General features: G+C 51.9%; 1 protein-coding gene across 1 annotated transcript in view; it reads right to left on the minus strand.

The window, feature by feature from the left end:
• The window catches only part of LOC144767527 (uncharacterized), a 279,414-nt gene that overhangs the window by 246,547 nt on the left and 8,830 nt on the right, over positions 1–24,037 (minus strand). The gene's annotated exons all lie outside the window — the stretch shown is intronic.

Below are 24,037 nucleotides of genomic sequence, written 5' to 3' on the forward strand. Positions count from 1 at the left end.
GGCACGCAGGGGACTGCACCGCCAGGCAGCCTGCCCGGGACCTGGCACTACCAGACCCCTTTCACTCTGGTCAGACCACTGGGGGGACGCAAGCTGCCATTACTGCTCGGCCTTCGTGCTATTGGGTAGGGGAAGGCCTCTGCCAAGTGACAGACCCTCAAGTTGGATGGTCCATGGCAGGATGGAAGCTCTTTGCTTGACACAGCAGCTGGCCAGGCAGTCCATCCCTAAACAGACCAATTATGCCTAATCGATCAGAGTACACAGCGCTTGCCGGGCCATCCCTTGGTAGGCAGCCTTGCACAGGGATGCTAGCTTCACACCCCTGCCTGCTCCCAGGCAAGGCAGGCTTGGAGGTAAGGCCCATCTGAAAGGGCTGAGAGGCAGTGGCAAGGTGGTCCAAGGTACCTTTCCCTAGTAATCCGTAAAAAAATACCACTCTTTATTGTGATCCGTGTGCACTGAGTGACAGGGTACCAAAGGCGCAAACGTGCCCAGCCTCATTAAGCCTTGGCTAGGATCGGGGAGGTAAATGAGCCCCCATTGAGACTTCCGGGGCGGCTCAGCCACCTGGTAGTGCAAATGGAAAGCATTGCACGCGACCAAATGGTCGGGCTCGAAGAATGGCCATCAGGGCGTGCTGTGTATTAAAACACAGGGCTTCCGCTTGTCCTTTGAAGGGTTGGGGCTCGAAGCCCCACCTGAGCTCAGGCATGGGCCTTTGATCCATGGCCTGAAGGCAACTTAACAAGCAGGTGAAGCGGGGGAGTCCTTTTCATGCCCGGTAGAACCCCTACCAGGGACCTTGGCCATGGAGCAGGATGGAACCCAGGTCGGAAGAGTCCACCACCGAGCCCGGTGAGGCCACGGGATCCTGTCGGAGCTCCTGGGCCCGGACATGCAAGGAAGGCCTCTCCAGGCCTGCGGGACCCCAACCTGGGTGCTTAGGCATGCAGTGGGTCGGAGGACGGAGCCCAGGATGGGGGGTACCCCCACTGGGGCTCCGGTTGGAGCTCCTGAACCAGGCCAAGCAGGGGAAATACCCCCGGGCTCCTAGTACTATTCAATGTCCTTGATTGTGTTGTTCAAAAAAGTAAAGAATGTTTGGATTACCACTGTGTCCTTGAAACTGAAATGGGACTGATAGGTATCCTGACATCACTGCCTATGCAGAACTGTTTATCAAGTTAGTGGCAGGGCTATAGTTCAAATGGTATTACTTCCTCATCGTAGTGCCCTCATGGGTTAGGAATCTGACCCCGGCAGATCTGGGCACAGACAAAATTCCATATCACCAAATCTGGCCTTTATGTCAGGTTCTCACCTTGTTTTCTGCGGAAACACCACGGAATTGGAGAAAGGTCCACGACTTCCCCAATCACCTATTGGGAATGGCAATTGCCAGTCAACAATGGTAATCCAGGTGAAGAAGGGAAACAAAACAAAGGGAAAAATAGGGAAGGAATCCCTCGACGTATATAAACTCCACAGGACTTCTTGTTCAATAGCTAAAAAGAATGGACAATAGGTTAGAAAACAGTCTGAACACTATATGATATGTACTCAAAAATTATAATACATAATTACCTTACTAATCCCTTCTCTAATGTTGCACTGAAGTAAATAGATGTGGTATTGTACAATATCTGACTGTGTGGACAAGAAATAAAGTCGCAAGCCCTTCAAATATGCTACCTCTTTGGTATATAATGAGAGTTTTTAAATAAACTGCCCACCTGTGCCAGCACAAATATCAGGGAAATATTTATGTCTTGTAGCGTAATATCCTGTGGCAGGTTTAACATAAAACTGATACCATTCAGAACTTTCAGGAGTGAATAAATGTTCATGAACATCTTGAGAAAGAGTCTTCAACAAAATTAAGTTCATAAAGTTAAATACCACAAAATGCAGCGCGATAGCGCTGTTACCGTGTCCACGGTCCGGGATTTGCTTTCTGAAATCAGGAGGTCAAGGGATTGTGACAGCCCAGTTGGAAAGGCGTAACAACTACAACCCAGACTCAACCGAAAGGATCGCACACCGCTAGCCCCTCCTCCGGATCGCCCCTAAGGATTCTGGTACGTATAGTTCATGAGTGGTTCACCTCAGTAGGTGCAAGTGAGTACTTGTTGTTGTGAAGATCTCTAGACCCGAGTCATGGCCCGGGTTTCGGGATATCTTCCCTCATCAGTAGAGAACGTATTTGGGGTGGAAAAGAAGGCCGCCAAGCAACCGTCACATGCCTTGATGCCTAACCAGCACGCAGGTGCGTAATCCAGAAGCTCGTCAGCTTAAAGGCTCAAGGGAGCCCATTTGTAGAATCAACCGCAATGGATCGTACACCGCTAGCCCCTCCTCCGGATCGCCCCTAAGGATTCTGGTACGTATAGTTCATGAGTGGTTCACCTCAGTAGGTGCAAGTGAGTGCTTGTTGTTGTGAAGATCTCTAGACCTGAGTCATGGCCCGGGTTTCGGGATATCTTCCCTCATCAGTAGAGAACGTATTTGGGGTGGAAAAGAAGGCCGCCAAGCAACCGTCACATGCCTTGATGCCTAACCAGCACGCAGGTGCGTAATCCAGAAGCTCGTCAGCTTAAAGGCTCAAGGGAGCCCATTTGTAGAATCAACCGCAATGGATCGTACACCGCTAGCCCCTCCTCCGGATCGCCCCTAAGGATTCTGGTACGTATAGTTCATGAGTGGTTCACCTCAGTAGGTGCAAGTGAGTGCTTGTTGTTGTGAAGATCTCTAGACCTGAGTCATGGCCCGGGTTTCGGGATATCTTCCCTCATCAGTAGAGAACGTATTTGGGGTGGAAAAGAAGGCCGCCAAGCAACCGTCACAGGCCTTGATGCCTAACCGGCACGCAGGTGCGTCATCCAGAAGCTCGTCAGCTTAAAGGCTCAAGGGAGCCCATTTGTAGAATCAACCGCAATGGATCGCACACCGCTAGCCCCTCCTCCGGATCGCCCCTAAGGATTCTGGTACGTATAGTTCATGAGTGGTTCAGCTCAGTAGGTGCAAGTGAGTACTTGTTGTTGTGAAGATCTCTAGACCCGAGTCATGGCCCGGGTTTCGGGATTTCTTCCCTCATCAGTAGAGAACGTATTTGGGGTGGAAAAGAAGGCCGCCAAGCAACCGTCACAGGCCTTGATGCCTAACCGGCACGCAGGTGCGTCATCCAGAAGCTCGTCAGCTTAAAGGCTCAAGGGAGCCCATTTGTAGAATCAACCGCAATGGATCGCTCACCGCTAGCCCCTCCTCCGGATCGCCCTAAGGATTCTGGTACATATAGTTCATGAGTGGTTCACCTCAGTAGGTGCAAGTGAGTACTTGTTGTGAAGATCTCTAGACCCGAGTCATGGCCCGGGTTTCGGGATATCTTCCCTCATCAGTAGAGAACGTATTTGGGGTGGAAAAGAAGGCCGCCAAGCAACCGTCACATGCCTTGATGCCTAACCAGCACGCAGGTGCGTAATCCAGAAGCTCGTCAGCTTAAAGGCTCAAGGGAGCCCATTTGTAGAATCAACCGCAATGGATCGTACACCGCTAGCCCCTCCTCCGGATCGCCCCTAAGGATTCTGGTACGTATAGTTCATGAGTGGTTCACCTCAGTAGGTGCAAGTGAGTGCTTGTTGTTGTGAAGATCTCTAGACCTGAGTCATGGCCCGGGTTTCGGGATATCTTCCCTCATCAGTAGAGAACGTATTTGGGGTGGAAAAGAAGGCCGCCGAGCAACCGTCACAGGCCTTGATGCCTAACCGGCACGCAGGTGCGTCATCCAGAAGCTCGTCAGCTTAAAGGCTCAAGGGAGCCCATTTGTAGAATCAACCGCAATGGATCGCACACCGCTAGCCCCTCCTCCGGATCGCCCCTAAGGATTCTGGTACGTATAGTTCATGAGTGGTTCAGCTCAGTAGGTGCAAGTGAGTACTTGTTGTTGTGAAGATCTGTAGACCCGAGTCATGGCCCGGGTTTCGGGATATCTTCCCTCATCAGTAGAGAACGTATTTGGGGTGGAAAAGAAGGCCGCCAAGCAACCGTCACAGGCCTTGATGCCTAACCGGCACGCAGGTGCGTCATCCAGAAGCTCGTCAGCTTAAAGGCTCAAGGGAGCCCATTTGTAGAATCAACCGCAATGGATCGCACACCGCTAGCCCCTCCTCCGGATCGCCCCTAAGGATTCTGGTACATATAGTACATGAGTGGTTCACATCAGTAGGTGCAAGTGAGTACTTGTTGTTGTGAAGATCTCTAGACCCGAGTCATGGCCCGGGTTTCGGGATATCTTCCCTCATCAGTAGAGAACGTATTTGGGGTGGAAAAGAAGGCCGCCAAGCAACCGTCACAGGCCTTAATGCCTAACCGGCACGCAGGTGCGTCATCCAGAAGCTCGTAGAGCTTAAAGGCTCAAGGGAGGCCATTTGTAGAATCAACTGCAATGGATAGCACACCGCTAGCCCCTCCTCCGGATCGCCCCTAAGGATTCTGGTACGTATAGTTCATGAGTGGTTCACCTCAGTCGGTGCAAGTGAGTACTTGTTGTTGTGATGATCTCTAGACCCGAGTCATGGCCCGGGTTTCGGGATATCTTCCCTCATCAGTAGAGAACATATTTGGGGTGGAAAAGAAGGCCGCCAAGCAACCGTCACAGGCTGACGAGCGTTAATGAACGCGAAACACGTGTCCAGGGATGGCAAGCACATCAGTGAATACCCTCAAGATTCAAAAATCGGGTAGAAGCGCACCCGCTGATACCTACTACATCGACCATCATGCTCCGGGGCACACGCTGATGGGACGAGCAGTGTGCGACCTTATTTGGAAATACTATTTATACAGGCTCCCTTAAGCCGGTGGAGGTAACGACCTCGAGATTCCGCATCTGCGCGCCATAAGAGGTATCTGGACCTACTAATATTTTCGGCAGCCCACGCAGCAACCCCGTGCACACGCCTAATCCCTGCTGACGAGCGTTAATGAACGCGAAACACGTGTCCAGGGATGGCAAGCACATCAGTGAATACCCTCAAGATTCAAGAATCGGGTAGAAGCGCACCCGCTGATACCTACTACATCGACCATCATGCTCCGGGGTCACACGCTGATGGGACGAGCAGTGTGCGACCTCATTTGGAAATACTATTTATACAGGCTCCCTTGAGCCGGTGGAGGTGACGACCTCGAGATTCCGCACCTGCGCGCCATAAGAGGTATCTGGACCTACTAATATTTTCGGCAGCCCAAGCAGCAACCCCGTGCACACGCCTATTCCCTGCTGACGAGCGTTAATGAACGCGAAACACGTGTCCAGGGATGGCAAGCACATCAGTGAATACGCTCAAGATTCAAGAATCGGATAGAAGCGCACCCGCTGAAACCTACTACATCGACCATCATGCTCCGGGGTCACACGCTGATGGGACGAGCAGTGTGCGACCTCATTTGGAAATACTATTTATACAGGCTCCCTTGAGCCGGTGGAGGTGACGACCTCGAGATTCCGCACCTGCGCGCCATAAGAGGTATCTGGACCTACTAATATTTTCGGCAGCCCACGCAGCAACCCCGTGCACACGCCTAATCCCTGCTGACGAGCGTTAATGAACGCGAAACACGTGTCCAGGGATGGCAAGCACATCAGTGAATACCCTCAAGATTCAAGAATCGGGTAGAAGCGCACCCGCTGATACCTACTACATCGACCATCATGCTCCGGGGTCACACGCTGATGGGATGAGCAGTGTGCGACCTCATTTGGAAATACTATTTATACCGGCTCCGTTGAGCCGGTGGAGGTGACGACCTCGAGATTCCGCACCTGCGCGCCATAAGAGGTATCTGGACCCACTAATATTTTCGGCAGCCCACGCAGCGACCCCGTGCACACACCTAATCCCTGCTGACGAGCGTTAATGAACGCGGAACACGTGTCCAGGGATGGCAAGCACATCAGTGAATACCCTCAAGATTCAAGAATCGGGTAGAAGCGCACCCGCTGATACCTACTACATGGACCATCATGCTCCAGGGTCACACGCTGATGGGACGAGCAGTGTGCGACCTCATTTGGAAATACTGTTTATACCGGCTCCGTTGAGCCGGTGGAGGTGACGACCTCGAGATTCCGCACCTGCGCGCCATAAGAGGTATATAGACCTACTAATATTTTCGGCAGCCCACGCAGCGACCCCGTGCACACGCCTAATCCCTGCTGACGAGCGTTAATGAACGCGGAACACGTGTCCAGGGATGGCAAGCACATCAGTGAATACCCTCAAGATTCAAGAATCGGGTAAAAGCGCACCCGCTGATACCTACTACATCGACCATCATGCTCCGGGGTCACACGCTGATGGGACGAGCAGTGTGCGACCTCATTTGGAAATACTGTTTATACAGGCTCCCTTGAGCCGGTGGAGGTGACGACCTCGAGATTCCGCACCTGCGCGCCATAAGAGGTATCTAGACCTACTAATATTTTCGGCAGCCCACGCAGCGACCCCGTGCACACGCCTAATCCCTGCTGAAAGGCGTTAATGAACGCGGAACACGTGTCCAGGGATGGCAGGCACATCAGTGAATACCCTCAAGATTCAAGAATCAGGTAGAAGCGCACCCGCTGATACCTACTACATCGACCATCATGCTCCGGGGTCACACGCTGATGGGACGAGCAGTGTGTGACCTCATTTGGAAATACTATTTATACAGGCTCCCTTGAGCCGGTGGAGGTGACGACCTCGAGATTCTGCACCTGCGCGCCATAAGAGGTATCTGGACCTACTAATATTTTCGGCAGCCCACGCAGCAACCCCGTGCACAAGCTTAATCCCTGCTGACGAGCGTTAATGAACGCGAAACACGTGTCCAGGGATGGCAAGCACATCAGTGAATACCCTCAAGATTCAAAAATCGGGTAGAAGCGCACCCGCTGATACCTACTACATCGACCATCATGCTCCGGGGTCACACGCTGATGGGACGAGCAGTGTGTGACCTCATTTGGAAATACTATTTATACAGGCTCCCTTGAGCCGGTGGAGGTGACGACCTCGAGATTCCGCACCTGCGCGCCATAAGAGGTATCTGGACCTACTAATATTTTCGGCAGCCCACGCAGTAACCTCGTGCACACGCCTAATCCCTGCTGACGAGCGTTAATGAACGCGAAACACGTGTCTAGGGATGGCAAGCACATCAGTGAATACCCTCAAGATTCAAGAATCGGGTAGAAGCGCACCCGCTGATACCTACTACATCGACCATCATGCTCCGGGGTCACACGCTGATGGGACGAGCAGTGTGCGACCTCATTTGGAAATACTATTTATACAGGCTCCCTTGAGCTGGTGGAGGTGACGACCTCGAGATTCCGCACCTGCGCGCCATAAGAGATATCTGGACCTACTAATATTTTCGGCAGCCCACGCAGCAACCCCGTGCACACGTCTAATCCCTGCTGACGAGCGTTAATGAACGCGAAACACGTGTCCAGGGATGGCAAGCACATCAGTGAATACCCTCAAGATTCAAGAATCGGGTAGAAGCACACCCGCTGATACCTACTACATCGACCATCATGCTAGTGGGTCACACACTGATGGGACGAGCAGTGTGCAACCTCATTTGGAAATACTATTTATAGAGGCTCCCTTGAGCCGGTGGAGGTGACGACCTCGAGATTCCGCACCTGCGCGCCATAAGAGGTATCTGGACCTACTAATATTTTCGTCAGCCCATGCAGCAACCCCGTGCACACGCCTAATCCCTGCTGACGAGCATTAATGAACGCGAAACACGTGTCCAGGGATGGCAAGCACATCAGTGAATACCCTCAAGATTCAAGAATCGGGTAGAAGCGCACCCGCTGATACCTACTACATCGACCATCATGCTCCGGGGTCACACGCTGATGGGACGAGCAGTGTGCGACCTCATTTGGAAATACTATTTATACAGGCTCCCTTGAGCCAGTGGAGGTGACGACCTCGAGATTCCGCACCTGCGCGCCATAAGAGGTATCTGGACCTACTAATATTTTCGGCAGCCCACGCAGCAACCCCGTGCACACGCTTAATCCCTGCTGACGAGCGTTAATGAACGCGAAACACGTGTCCAGGGATGGCAAGCACATCAGTGAATACCCTCAAGATTCAAGAATCGGGTAGAAGCGCACCCGCTGATACCTACTACATCGACCATCATGCTCCAGGGTCACAAGCTGATGGGACGAGCAGTGTGCGACCTCATTTGGAAATACTATTTATACAGGCTCCCTTGAGCCGGTGGAGGTGACGACCTTGAGATTCCGCACCTGCGCGCCATAAGAGGTATCTGGACCTACTAATATTTTCGGCAGCCCACGCAGCAACCCCGTGCACATGCCTAATTCCTGCTGACGAGCGTTAATGAACGCGAAACACGTGTCCAGGGATGGCAAGCGCATCAGTGAATACCCTCAAGATTCAAGAATCGGGTAGAAGCGCACCCGCTGATACCTACTACATCGACCATCATGCTCCGGGGCCACACACTGATGGGACGAGCAGTGTGCGACCTTATTTGGAAATACTATGTATACAGGCTCCCTTGAGCCGGTGGAGGTGACGACCTCAAGATTCCGCACCTGCACGCCATAAGAGGTATCTGGACCTACTAATATTTTCAGCCGCCCACGCAGCAACCCCGTGCACACACCTAATCCCTGCTGACGAGCGTTAATGAACGTGAAACACGTGTCCAGGGATGGCAAGCACATCAGTGAATACCCTCAAGATTTAAGAATCGGGTAGAAGCGCACCCGCTGATACCTACTACATCGACCATCATGCTCCGGGGTCACACGCTGATAGGATGAGCAGTGTGCGACCTCATTTGGAAATACTATTTATACAGGCTCCCTTGAGCCGGTGGAGGTGACGACCTCGGGATTCCGCACCTACGCGCCATAAGAGATATCTGGACCTAATAATAGTTTCGGCAGCGCACGCAGCAACCTCGTGCACACGCCTAATCCCTGCTGACGAGCGTTAATGAACGCGAAACACGTGTCCAGGGATGGCAAGCACATCAGTGAATACCCTCAAGATTCAAGAATCAGGTAGAAGCGCACCCGCTGATACCTACTACATCGACCATCATGCTCCGGGGTCACACGCTGATGGGACGATCACTGTGCGACCTCATTTGGAAATACTTTTTATACAGGCTCCCATGAGCCGGTGGAGGTGACGACCTCGAGATTCCGCACCTGCGCGCCATAAGCGGTATCTGGACCTACTAATATTTTCGGTAGCCCGCGCAGCAACCCCATGCACACGCCTAATCCCTGCTGATGAGCGTTAATGAACGCGAAACACGTGTCCAGGGATGGCAAGCACATCAGTGAATACCCTCAAGATTCAAGAATCGGGTAGAAGCGCACCCGCTGATACCTACTACATCGACCATCATGCTCCAGGGTCACACGCTGATGGGACGAGCAGTGTGCGACCTCATTTGGAAATACTATTTATACAGGCTCCCTTGAGCCGGTGGAGGTGACGACCTCGAGATTCCGCACCTGCGCGCCATAAGAGGTATCTGGACCTACTAATATTTTCGGCAGCCCACGCAGCAACCCTGTGCACACCCCTAATCCCTGCTGACGAGCGTTAATGAACGCGAAACACGTGTTCAGTGATGGCAAGCACATCAGTGAATACCCTCAAGATTCAAGAATCGGGTAGAAGCGCACCCGCTGATACCTACTACATCGACCATCATGCTCCAGGGTCACACGATGATGGGACGAGCAGTGTGCGACCGCATTTGGAAATACTATTTATACAGGCTCCCTTGAGCCGGTGGAGGTGATGACCTCGAGATTCCGCACCTGCGCGCCATAAGAGGTATCTGGACCTACTAATATTTTCGGCAGCCCACGCAGCAACCCCGTGCGCACGCCTAATCCCTGCTGACGAGCGTTAATGAACGCGAAACACGTGTCCAGGGATGGCAAGCACATCAGTGAATACCCTCAAGATTCAAGAATCGGGTAGAAGCGCACCCGCTGATACCTACTACATCAACCATCATCCTCCGGGGTCACACGCTGATGGGACGAGCAGTGTGCGAACTCATTTGGAAATACTATTTATACAGGCTCCCTTGAGCCGGTGGAGGTGACGACCTCGAGATTCCGCACCTGCGCGCCATAAGAGGTATCTGGACCTACTAATATTTTCGGCAGCCCACGCAGCGACCCCGTGCACACGCCTAATCCCTGCTGACGAGCGTTAATGAACGCGAAACACGTGTCGAGGGATGGCAAGCACATCAGTGAATACCCTCAAGATTCAAGAATCGGGTAGAAGCGCACCCGCTGATACCTACTACATCGACCATCATCCTCCGGGGTCACACGCTGATGGGACGAGCAGTGTGCGACCTCATTTGGAAATACTATTTATACAGGCTCCCTTGAGCCAGTGGAGGTGACTACCTCGAGATTCCGCACCTGCGCGCCATAAGAGGTATCTGGACCTACTAATATTTTCGGCAGCCCATGCAGCAACCCCGTGCACACGCCTAATCCCTGCTGACGAGTGTTAATGAACGCGAAACACGTGTCCAGGGATGGCAAGCACATCAGTGAATACCCTCAAGATTCAAGAATCGGGTAGAAGCGCACCCGCTGATACCTACTACATCGACCATCATGCTCCGGGGCAACACACTGATGGGACGAGCAGTGTGCGACCTCATTTGGAAATACTATTTATACATGCTCCCTTGAGCCGGTGGAGGTGACGACCTCGAGATTCCGCACCTGTGCGCCATTAGAGGTATCTGGACCTACTAATATTTTCAGCCGCCCACGCAGCAACCCCGTGCACACACCTAATCCCTGCTGACGAGCGTTAATGAACGCGAAACACGTGTCCAGGGTTGGCAAGCACATCAGTGAATACCCTCAAGATTTAAGAATCGGGTAGAAGCGCATCCGCTGATACCTACTACATCGACCATCATGCTCTGGGGTCACACGCTGATGGGATGAGCAGTGTGCGACCTCATTTGGAAATACTATTTATACAGGCTCCCTTGAGCCGGTGGAGGTGACGACCTCGAGATTCCGCACCTACGCGCCATAAGAGATATCTGGACCTACTAATATTTTCGGCAGCCCACGCAGCAACCTCGTGCACACACCTAATCCCTGCTGACGAGCGTTAATGAACGCGAAACACGTGTCCAGGGATGGCAAGCACATCAGTGAATACCCTCAAGATTCAAGAATCGGGTAGAAGCGCACCCGCTGATACCTACTACATCGACCATCATGCTCCAGGGTCACACGCTGATGGGACGAGCAGTGTGCGACCTCATTTGGAAATACTATTTATACAGGCTACCATGAGCCGGTGGAGGTGACGACCTCGAGATTCCGCACCTGCGCGCCATAAGCGGTATCTGGACCTACTAATATTTTCGGCAGCCCACGCAGCAACCCCATGCACACGCCTAATCCCTGCTGATGAGCGTTAATGAACGCGAAACACGTGTCCAGGGATGGCAAGCACATCAGTGAATACCCTCAAGATTCAAGAATCGGGTAGAAGCGCACCCGCTGATACCTACTACATCGACCATCATGCTCCAGGGTCACACGATGATGGGACGAGCAGTGTGCGACCGCATTTGGAAATACTATTTATACAGGCTCCCTTGAGCCGGTGGAGGTGACGACCTCGAGATTCCGCACCTGCGCGCCAAAACAGGTATCTGGACCTACTAATATTTTCAGCAGCCCACGCAGCAACCCCGTGCACACGCCTAATCCCTGCTGACGAGCGTTAATGAACGCGAAACACGTGTCCAGGGATGGCAAGCACATCAGTGAATACCCTCAAGATTCAAGAATCGGGTAGAAGCGCACCCGCTGATACCTACTACATCAAACATCATGCTCCGGGGTCACACGCTGATGGGACGAGCAGTGTGCGACTGTAAAGGATACACGACGATTCTGCAGGAGCGTCAGGAATCCGAAGTATAATCCACAGCCTTCCCCTGCTGCCTTCCGACTCTATCAAGCACTAGAGCACAGGAGGCAAGCCAGGGGAAAACAGGGAGACAAAACAAGGAAAGGTTGGGGTAACAAGTGGGTGTTGAGGGTCTTCAGACTGGTCGTCTCAACCTTCTTGTGGGCTTGGCAATCAAGAGAGACTGTAATGCAAAGAGTTATATTCTTAAATCTGAAGAGGACAATCACATTCCCAATTACACAACATAACCTTTCATACCTAGCTGGTTGTAAGTTAATGTCCCTGAATGGATATGGGAGAACCTCTGGAAATGGATATAACTGGAGCTGCAGTGAAGAAGACAAAACCCTCATAAGTCTAATGACTCTATGTATACTTGTGTTATGAGTGACTAACAATATATCCTGCTCACTCTGATCTTCTGTCTCAACTGCCACGAAGCACACCCCAAAGGTTTGTTTGAATACAAGAACTCGGTTGCCAATATCCTTGATAGTGGGAACAACATCTACAATAAACAAAACAGGGAATCAAACACTTCAATACAGTCTTCCTGATACCAATTACAATGTGCAGCGCAATAATGCGCTGTTACCGTGATTCTGGAACATGTAGCTGTAGCCCAATCCTCACTGGTCCACGCAAGATACCAAGTCCAAATAGGTGAAATATATCACAAGAGCTGAATGACCCCAAGGAAATGGTGTCAGAAGGGATGGGCAGGGGTAAAGAAAGGCCCTATCTGACTAAGGTAAGAGCACCGGTAACAACCCGGCCGCCAGCGGAGAAGAACCCGGCTGGTAGCGGAGCACCCCGGTGTAGGAGAAAAAGGAAGGGTGAAGGTTTGCCCGGCCTGTCAGCGGAGACAAACCCGGCTGACAAGCGGAGCGGAAATGAGGCCAATGGTAGGGAGAGGAATCCCGCCGGATGGCGGAGATAAACCCGGCCGCCGGACGGGACACCAGAACACTGGAAAGGCAGTAAAATCGGGAAACGACACGGAACGTGTCAAAATGCACAAGTGCGGTGGTAAGGCACTTGGCAAACAAGAGAGACGGGCTGCGGAGGCTCACAAACGAACCAACGGAGCCGAGGACACTCTCGATCCGGAAGAACGCCAGGACGTAGGAAACGGAAGTCAGGCACAGGAAGTCAGGCAGCAAACGAACCCAACGGAGCTAGACGTAAGAACGTGAAGCGTCGCTCCCTGGGTCAAGGAGACCTAAATAGTGCACAATTAAAGGGACAGCGCACTGGGAGGGGGCTTGAAGCATGACAGCGACCTCATTTGGAAATACTATTTATACAGGCTCCCTTGAGCCGGTGGAGGTGACGACCTCGAGATTCCGCACCTGCGCGCCATAAGAGGTATCTGGACCTACTAATATTTTCGGCAGCCCACGCAGCGAACCCGTGCACACGCCTAATCCCTGCTGACGAGCTTTAATGAACGCGAAACACGTGTCCAGGGATGGCAAGCACATCAGTGAATACCCTCAAGATTCAAGAATCGGGTAGAAGCACACCCGCTGATACCTACTACATCGACCATCATGCTCCGGGGTCACACGCTGATGGGACGAGCAGTGTGCGACCTCATTTGGAAATACTATTTATACAGGCTCCCATGAGCCGGTGGAGGTGACGACCTCGAGATTCCGCACCTGCGCGCCATAAGCGGTATCTGGACCTACTAATATTTTCGGCAGCCCACGCAGCAACCCCATGCACACGCCTAATCCCTGCTGATGAGCGTTAATGAACGCGAAACACGTGTCCAGGGATGGCAAGCACATCAGTGAATACCCTCAAGATTCAAGAATTGGGTAGAAGCGCACCCGCTGATACCTACTACATCGACCATCATGCTCCAGGGTCACACGCTGATGGGACGAGCAGTGTGCGACCTCATTTGGAAATACTATTTATACAGGCTCCCTTGAGCCGGTGAAGGTGACGACCTCGAGATTCCGTACCTGCGCGCCATAAGAGGTATCTGGACCTACTAATATTTTCGGCAGCCCACGCAGCAACCCTGTGCACACGCCTAATCCCTGCTGACGAGCGTTAATGAACGCGAAACACGTGTCCAGTGATGGCAAGCACATCAGTGAATACCCTCAAGATTCAAGAATCGGGTAGAAGCGCACCCGCTGATACCTACTACATCGACCATCATGCTCCAGGGTCACACGATGATGGGACGAGCAGTGTGCGACCGCATTTGGAAATACTATTTATACAGGCTCCCTTGGGCCGGTGGAGGTGACGACCTCGAGATTCCGCACCTGCGCGCCAAAACAGGTATCTGGACCTACTAATATTTTCGGCAGCCCACGCAGCAACCCCGTGCACACGCCTAATCCCTGCTGATGAGCGTTAATGAACGCGAAACACGTGTCCAGGGATGGCAAGCACATCAGTGAATACCCTCAAGATTCAAGAATCGGGTAGAAGCGCACCCGCTGATACCTACTACATCAAACATCATGCTCCGGGGTCACACGCTGATGGGACGAGCAGTGTGCGACCTCATTTGGAAATACTATTTATACAGGCTCCCTTGAGCCGGTGGAGGTGACGACCTCGAGATTCCGCACCTGCGCGCCATAAGAGGTATCTGGACCTACTAATATTTTCGGCAGCCCACGCAGCGACCCCGTGCACACGCCTAATCCCTGCTGACGAGCGTTAATGAACGCGAAACACGTGTCGAGCGATGGCAAGCACATCAGTGAATACCCTCAAGATTCAAGAATAGGGTAGAAGCGCACCCGCTGATACCTACTACATCGACCATCATGCTCCGGGGTCACACGCTGATGGGACGAGCAGTGTGCGACCTCATTTGGAAATACTATTTATACAGGCTCCCTTGAGCCAGTGGAGGTGACGACCTCGAGATTCCTCACCTGCGCGCCATAAGAGGTATCTAGACCTACTAATATTTTCGGCAGCCCACGCAGCAACCCCGTGCACACGCCTAATCCCTGAGCGTTAATGAACGCGAAACACGTCTCCAGGGATGGCAAACACATCAGTGAATACCCTCAAGATTCAAGAATCGGGTAGAAGCGCACCCGCTGATACCTACTACATCGACCATCATGCTCCGGGGTCACACGCTGATGGGACGAGCAGTGTGCGACCTCATTTGGAAATACTATTTATACAGGCTCCCTTGAGCCGGTGGAGGTGACGACCTCGAGATTCCGCACCTGCGCGCCATAAGAGGTATCTGGACCTACTAATATTTTCGGCAGCCCACGCAGCAACCCGGTGCACACGCCTAATCCCTGCTGACGAGCGTTAATGAACGCGAAACACATGTCCAGGGATGGCAAGCACATCAGTGAATACCCTCAAGATTCAAGAATCGGGTAGAAGCGCACCCGCTGATACCTACTACATCTACCATCATGCTCCGGGGTCACACGCTGATGGGACGAGCAGTGTGCGACCTCATTTGGAAAAACTACAACCCAGACGTCCGGCTGACCAACGGAACAGGAGATGAATGTCCGGCTAGTCAACAGAACGCTGAGTCCAATGTCCGGCCCGCCAGCCAGAAGAATCCTCGAGAATCCAAATGGCTGAAGAGAAGCAGGGATTTCAGGAGTACCCCAGTCCACACCGAGAAAAGTCAGATCCAAACAGCGCGACTGAACAAGAAGGTGCCGAATCCAAGATGCGGAGGCAGGAAGATCAGGAGTCCAGGAATGGCGACGCCAAAGTCCCAACACGGAAGACCGGGATCTGAAAACCGGTAAAAATGATCACGAAGGGGCCGCGGCGAAACCGGAAGTGAAGATGACTGGAAGTAGCAAAACACTAGAACGCGAAGCGCTGTGTCAGGAAAGTCTGACTTTCATGCTTGCCTGACTTCCTCGGGCATGCGCATTCCTGAGCCGCCATCTTGATCTACGTGCCGGCAACCATGACACTTTAATTGGTCACTTGTGAACTGCCCAGCCAAACGTTGTAGCTTTGCAGAAAGTGATGAAGATGGCGGAAGCACCATCAAAAGACAGAATCACTAAAAAAGTACCACTATGACTTCATACTACATAACAACATAACCACACTCACTAGTTTATACTGTGACAGCGTGGAGCTTCAAAGATTCTCATCTGCAAATGGTAATTCTTCACATCAGCAAAATCACCCCTGTGGCTCAGGTGGGCTCTTCGTGTTTTTCAGTGATGGGCTTAAGCTTTAGGCCAAAGGAATATTCCATTAGATTCACACTGCCACGGCATCTGCCCTTCCATGAGTCACGTTTACTTGTTCTGTGTTCTGGATTGGTGCACCAAACAGCCCCCTTTGATGACATAGGACTATTGTTCATGTCCTGACTTGTTGACATACAGCATTTCGAATTTTGTTAATAGTCCCAAGCAAATCGTTTCCTTTGTTCAAGGGAGGAAGAGCATCCTGCCAGCCCAACTCCTGTAAATCCTTGCTGAGTTACAACTCCTAGATCCTTGTGCTGACATTCCATGTGTTTGTTGAATGCTTGTATGCCTGGATGTGTGGCACACACATTTTAGCTAAGCTCCATAGGTAGGCATCACATTAGTACAAAGTCTAATCTGCTGACAAATATTATGTGACTATATAATTCCTAGTAATTATAGCATATAATGCCTCAAATACCAAACTATAACAGGGTAAAAATGAAAAGATGGGAGGAGCTTCGCGCGGATCCAAGATGGACGCGTGAGCAGAGGGCTCCCGAGACCCCTTCCACCTCCTACGGCTATCCTGTTCAATATCCTGATTTAGACGACGGGTTCGATTGACGGAAGCCCTGCTGATACGAAATTGTCTTTCGGGATTCGATTTGGCCACCGGACACCGGACTTGCTGCATCTCAAACTTTATGGCCTACACCGGCAGATGCCCACGGTCTCGAGTTGCCGAACTACCCGAGTGGTAATTGAATAACAACGGTCACTGAGGCTTGATCGCAACCATCGTGGTACTTTCGGTTTCGTTTTTGGTCGCTGTCCTCCCTGGCTTCCCTGGCTTCCTGTCTGCCAGTACTGCTGGCCCACACCTTGCAGCCCGCCCCCAGCGCATCTCCTGTCTCTCGTATTTCTCGACTGTACACGGCGGATCTCTGGAGAGTTGCCTTCGCTGTACCCTCCCAGAGGTCTGCCAGGACTCCTTGGCCGCCATGTCGGGTAGACCTGAAACTGAGAAGCGGGCCACCAGGATCACGAACCGAGGGGGTTCTACTCAGTCTAATACCATTGATCGCTTCGCCCGCCCGAAAGGCACCCCTGGGGGGCTGGGTAGAGCCCCGGGTGAATCTGGAGAGGACCTTCCTGCGACAGACGACCTGACGCTGCGGGACGTCATGGGCGCCATTGCCAGTGTAAAGACCTCCATGGGCCAGCAGTACGAGACACTGGCCTCGAAGATAGACACTGTAGCTTTCGAGGTTAACCTCATCAGAACAGATCTTGCAAAGACTAATGAGCGGGTAAAATCGCTGGACAGCAAGTCTCACTACTGATGTTTCGGACCTTCAGACTGAGGTCCACAATCTCCGGAAATTAATGACTTGTTTGCTCGTCGGCTGGATGATTACGAGAGCCGGGCCAGGCGAAACAACGCCCGCATCATTGGTGTTCCGGAAAGTTCCGAAGCAGTGGTTGAGGACCTCGTGCTGAACCACTTGGCACCTAAGGGCCTCAGTAACTTCTTCACTGTGGAGCGTGCCCACAGAGTCCCAGGTGGTAAGCCTAAATTGGGAGCGACGCCGCGGCCCATTATAGCCAGGATATTCAACTTTCGAGACAGAGACGCTATTCTCCAGGCATCGCGCACTGGTGGGCCCACAAAATTTGACAATGCATCCATCAGTTTTTACCCGGACTTCACACAGTCAGTCCAAAAACAGCGCATGAACTTCACAGGCGTGAAACAACGCCTCCGAGCTATGGGCCTAAAGTACGCTATGCTGTTCCCGGCCCGCTTGAGAGTCGAATTTGAGGAGCGCGCTTTCTTTTTTGATCGCCCGGAGGTTGCTAGTGACTGGCTTGATACTCTGCCGACACAGCGCGACCGATCTGAACACTCCGGCGGTGCTGAAGGTGGCCTGGAGGAACGGGTGGAGTGAGTCCCCACCGGAGGGCCGGCTATATAGACTTATGGCCGCGGTTTGACTATTATTGAGTGCATGTATATTGTCTACCCGGGGGTGGAGGGGTTCGGGTTTCTTCCTCCTCTAAGGGGTTCTTCTCTCTTCTCGTGGATTAGTTTAATGGGGCGACAGGCACACTGCAAGTTGCGGTGGTTCTTTGGATCGACGCAGGGGTGCAGGGTGGGGGGGTGTGTGTTGGGTACTCTTTTGGGGGCGGGGGGTTTCTGTTTCTTTGTTTACTCCGAGGGTTTATTTCCATGCACGATTCGCTAGCTGTGGCTGTCCTTATGCGGGGGGGTGCTGGGTGCATTTCTGCAATGGGGGGTAGGGGGCTGAGGGTGTTGAGTTGGAATGTGAACGGGCTGGGTGATAGGATCAAGCGGGGGATAGTTTTGCAATATTTGAAACGTCTTTCACCCGATGTTGTGTTGCTTCAAGAAACCCATTTGATAGGGAACACTTGCCATGCGCTGAATAGGAGGGGGTATCATCTGGTGGCGCACTCAGGTTTCACCACGGGTTCGAGGGGGGCGGGCGTCTTGGTTCGTAACTCCCTCCCCTTGGAGATAGATGACGTCGTGCTTGACGATCGTGGCCGATACGCGGCCATTACGGGGCGATGGGAGGGGAAGACGATTTCCATACTCTCTGTCTATGTCCCACCGGGTCTACAATCCACTACGTTCTCTGATTTAGGTGGGGTGGTTTTGAGCTTCCCCGAAGGCATGTTGATAATGGGTGGCGACTTCAATTCGGTGGTTTGTGGTGTTGATGATCGTAACCCCCCCAGAACTCTCTTGAGATCGCAGTCATGGTTGGGTGATTTTCTGGATGCGATGGGTTTAGTGGATAGCTGGAGGCACTTGCACCCTGGACAGTCACAGTACACCTTTCACTCGGGAGCGCATAGTAGTCTTTCGAGGCTTGACTATATCCTGGTGCCAGCGGTGCAGATGGTCTCCGTAACGGACGTGCGTCACTTGGCTAGGGGGATCTCGGATCACTCTCCACTTTGGCTTGGGATTGATTTGTCCTTGGGAGCAGAGGGCCGTGTTGCCCCGATCAACCCCTGGCACCTACGCAGCCCCAAAACTAGGGCTGCAGTGGTTCAATGCATGGAACACTACTTTAATGAGAACGTGGGGTCGGTGTCCTCTTCCGTCTCCCTCTGGGAGGCCTATAAGACTGTGATTCGGGGTCAGGCCCTATCCTTGATTGCTAGCGCGAAGAAAAGTAAGAATGAGGAGGTTGTTTGCCTTGAAAATGATATCACAGCTTTGGAGGAAGATTTGGGATCTGGGGTTACACCTGAGAAGTTGCATGTTTTGGCCCTTAAACAGGCTGACTACAGGGCTCTGGTGACGGATGCAGCCAGGATGATGTATCGTGTGCAACAGGGGCGGATGTATGATGTTGGTGATAAGGCCGGGAAGTTGATTGCTTGGTTGGATAGGAGAGAATGCTTGAATAGGGTTGTGCCTGTTGTGGAGGGGTTGGATGGTTCGCGGGTTGTGGACCCTGTTGAGATAGTCGCGGCTTTTGCTCAGCACTTTCAGAAGGTTTACGCGCTGGTCTCGGACAGGCCGGAGGAGGGCTCACATTTGCTACTGAGAGATATTGCGCTGCCTAGCCTCTCGGAGTCCGACCGTGAGCTTATGGAGGCGGACTTTTCCGCTGATGAAATAGCGCTTGCTATCCGTTCCCTTCGTTCAGGCAAGGCCACTGGCCCGAATGGTATTCCGGTAGAGCTGTATAAGCTGTGCCCGGATAAGATGGCGCCGCATCTACGTCGCATGTTCTTGGAATCGCGAGATCTCTGACTCCTTCCCCGGGAATAGAGATTGGCGTCCATTGTGGTAATTCATAAAGATGGGAAACCCCGTGAGCAGTGTTCGTCGTATAGACCGATCTCGCTTCTGAATGTTGAACCTAAGGTTCTGGCGAAAGTATTGGCGAATCGTCTAGTTACAGTGATTGGTGATTTAGTACATCCAGACCAGTCAGGATTTATCCCCCACCGTAATACTGCGCTTAACCTTCGCCGTCTTAATGGCGTTCTAGCGCGGGCGGGGTCACTTCGTGAGCCGGCCATCTTGGTTTCTTTGGACGCCTCGATGGCCTTTGACACAATAGAGTGGTCGTATTTATGAGCAGCTCTATCGAAGTTTGGTTTTGGCCCGCGTTTCGTCGGTTGGGTCCAGCTCCTCTACGCACAACCATTGGCTCAAGTGGTGGTGAATGGCAGGGCCTCAGAGTCCTTTGTTCTAGGCAGAGGCACGCGACAGGGCTGCCCGTTGTCACCGTTGCTCTTCGCACTTGCTCTTGAACCCCTCGCCGCGTGGCTCCGATGGGAGCCGTCTCTTAAGGGCATTAGTTGGTCCCCGGGATATGAAGATCGTGTTTCACTGTATGCGGATGATATCTTGTTGTACCTGACCTCACCTCGTAAATCCCTGGGAGTGTTGTTTGACGTGTTGCGCTCCTTCGGGAGAAACTCTGGCTTGTCCATCAATTGGACCAAGTCCTGTATTTATCCGCTCACTGGAGAAATGCCCTTGCTGCCCGTGTCTGCCCGATACCTGTAGTACGTGACGGCTTTAAGTATTTGGGGATTTATATCTCCTTGGACTCTGCGGTGCGATATGAAAGGAATTTACTGCCGCCACTTCGTCGGCTGCGATCGGACGTCGCGGGTTGGTGTGGCTTGCCGCTTTCCCCGTTGGGGAGAGCCGCCCTGTTTAAGATGATGTCTCTCCCCCGGTTCCTTTATGCCCTTCAAAATACACTCGATCTGGTCCCGGCTAGTTATTTCCGTGAGATTGAGGGCCTCCAACGGCAACTGGTATGGGGCGGGCGGCCTCGTATTGCGTTCTCGAAACTGACTCTGCCTTGGTATGATGGCGGTATAGCGCTGCCCGACATCAAGCGCTATTACTGGGCGTCTCAGTTGAGTGCTATCAACCATGCCATGTATGGTCCTACCCCTAACCCTGCGTTCGAAATGGACAAATGGCAGCTACCAGGTGGCGACTACAATAGGGCGCTTTACTCTAAAGCTGCTAGGAAGACACTTACTGGTCCTACTGGGGTCGCGCTGCGAGTTTGGACTAGTGCGACGGCTGCCACGGGATGGACAGATAAGCTGACTAGAGCAACGCCGCTTTATGCGGCTGAACGGCTGGGGAATCTCTGGGCGACGAAGGGGTTCGACAAGTGGGATCTTACAGGTATTAGTCGAGTGGGGGACCTCCGGATCAAGGACAGGATCAAGACTTTTTTGCCGAACTCCAGCGGGAATACAGCCTGAGTGATAGGGAATACTACCGCTATCTTCAAATTCGCCATGCATTTGCTTCGGTGTTTCCGGCTGGTGCCGTTGTCCCGGAATCCTCCCCCCTGGAAGATAGGGTGCTTGATGGATATGTCCCTGATAGTACCATCTCTCTTATATATAAGAAGCTTATTAACGATCGCTCTGACCTCCTTGTCCAGCTCCGTAATGCCTGGACCGCGGATGGGCTTGAGTTGGATGACGAAGACTGGCAGGCCGCGCTGTCGTCTCCAAAGGAAGTGGCGATTCCGGCGCGTCTACGGCTAGTGCAATTGAAGATTTTGCACCGCGTCTATGTCACGGGTCCACGCCTGATGGGGATGGGTTATTCATTGGATGGGCTGTGCAGGCGTGGCTGTGGTATGCTTGCTACTTTTCTCCATATCATATGGGAGTGTCCGGATGTGGTGTCTTACTGGAGAAGCGTGCATGACATTATGGAAGAGGTGACGGGTGTGTCTTTAATGCCGGAGGCTAGGAGGTGCCTTCTGAACGTCTGGGAGCCCAATGAATATAACGTGGCGCAGACTCGGTGGGCCACCCTCGGCAACATGATCGCCAAAGGGGACATAGCCCAATTGTGGGGGTCCCAGAGGGCACCCTCGGCGTCGGCATGGATGGAATGCATGGATTGGTGTATGTTTAGGGAGAAAACTGTGTATACTGCCCGTGGTAGGCCTAGGAAATGGGGAAAGGTGTGGGGTCAGTGGAATGCGTATCGAGGAGAGCTTTGTATCCCCCTCCGTAGATTCCGTTACTATCCCTCTGTCTCCGTGACCTCGCGTTCCATGCATCCTTCTACTATGACACACAGTCTGCTTGTCCACTCTTGGCCCTTCTTTCCTCCCCTTTAGGATTTATCCTCCTTTAGACCAGCCTCATTGGCTGGCTTTCCCCCCCTGCTGGTGGAGATGGTCACTTCGATAACTTTGTTTCTGTGTTGTTTGCTTGTTTAAAATATAAAATGAGAAACCTTTTTATTATCCTCTTACAGCCGCCGGCCCGGTTTATTGACGTGTACACATTGCGATTGATTTCAGGGGTTGTTGGGCCTTGTACAGTTTTCGATTGTGTTGCATATTATTACTGACCGGCCCTGTGGCGTTGTAGGTCTGTATTTGTATGACTTTTCTGATAATAAAGGTTTTTAAAAAAAAATAAAAATAAAAAAATGAAAAGATGGCTATTTTAAAGATGACTACATCATCTCACAACCTTGGGAGAGAATCAGGAAAGATAATTGCACCTTCAAGTACAATCTACAGTTTACATCCACAGACACGGAGAAACCCAACCAGCACACTACTTTTTATATCCAAGCAAGTTAAGACGGGCTGATCTATGACTAGCTTAGGTGTTATATAGTGATGTCAATTCATATATAACTGTTCCTGTTCACACTAAAACTCATGCCCTAACACTCAATGTTCGATAGCCAATTGTAGCTTAGCCTCTTACACTCACATAAGACGTATCTGCTATGGCTCATTTCCATCACCCATAATGTACCAGCCCATAAACCAGGTATCACCAACTGAACAGACATGACTTAAAGAGATCTTCCACTTGCTCTTGGTAAATCTGAGGACTCTAATCTAGTAACCATTGCAAGTCCCAAATAGCTGCTTACTGTTGGAAATTGGGTTACTGTCAAAGTGTGTGTGGGGGTGTGTGAAACAGCAATCACAATCCCTGTCAGGGTGAAACACATAAAAACCCCAAATTAACCTGTATTAGCATGGCAAAAAGCAGTCAGGCTTAACTTAGAGGCAGCGTGTAAAGTATTTATGCAGCCCATCAAACAGTAATAAAGCAAAAACACAATACAAGAAAAATCCCACACCAATTTAGAAAAAGAGTGAAATATAACAAATTATTTGAGAACAAAATGACAAAATTCCATTCAGCAGAACTGGAGAAGTGAAAATGGTGCCTAAAACACAAAGCGCCAACTGTGGTAATCTGGTCGCGCCAGACTGAGACAAAGGGCATGATTTAGATCTCGGCAGACAGGGTACTCCGTCACAACAGTGACGGATAACCTGCCTGCCAAAATTTAAATCCCATTATGTCCGAAGGATTTATATTTTGGCGAACGGGATATCCATCACCGCTGTGATGGAGTAACCTGTCCACCGAGATCTAAATCAGAGCCAAAGTCACAAGTTCTGTGATGGAGAGCGGGCAGGATACAGGGACCAAGTTAGGCCCACTGAACAAAGTACCTTAAATCCTGGTTTGCAGACTGTTGCAAGATTCTGCATCAAGGATGTGTCGCACAGTGTTGGTTCAGAAGGTCTACAAGCTGCAATGCAGAGTACTGCGTCACCGTGGAGGATGCCGTTGATGAGGGGCCTGCGATGCGAAGTCCTGCGCCGAAGATGTGTCGTGCGCCAACGAGTCTGAAGAAGCTGTGGAGCTGTGATGCAAAGCCCTGCGTCATCATGAAGAATGCCATAGACAAGGGGCTTGCGATGCGAAGGCCTGCGATGAGAATTCATTGCGCAGCGGGGGTTCCAA

The sequence above is a fragment of the Lissotriton helveticus genome, chromosome 7 (genome assembly GCF_964261635.1).
Source record: "Lissotriton helveticus chromosome 7, aLisHel1.1, whole genome shotgun sequence".
Taxonomy (NCBI): domain Eukaryota; kingdom Metazoa; phylum Chordata; class Amphibia; order Caudata; family Salamandridae; genus Lissotriton; species Lissotriton helveticus.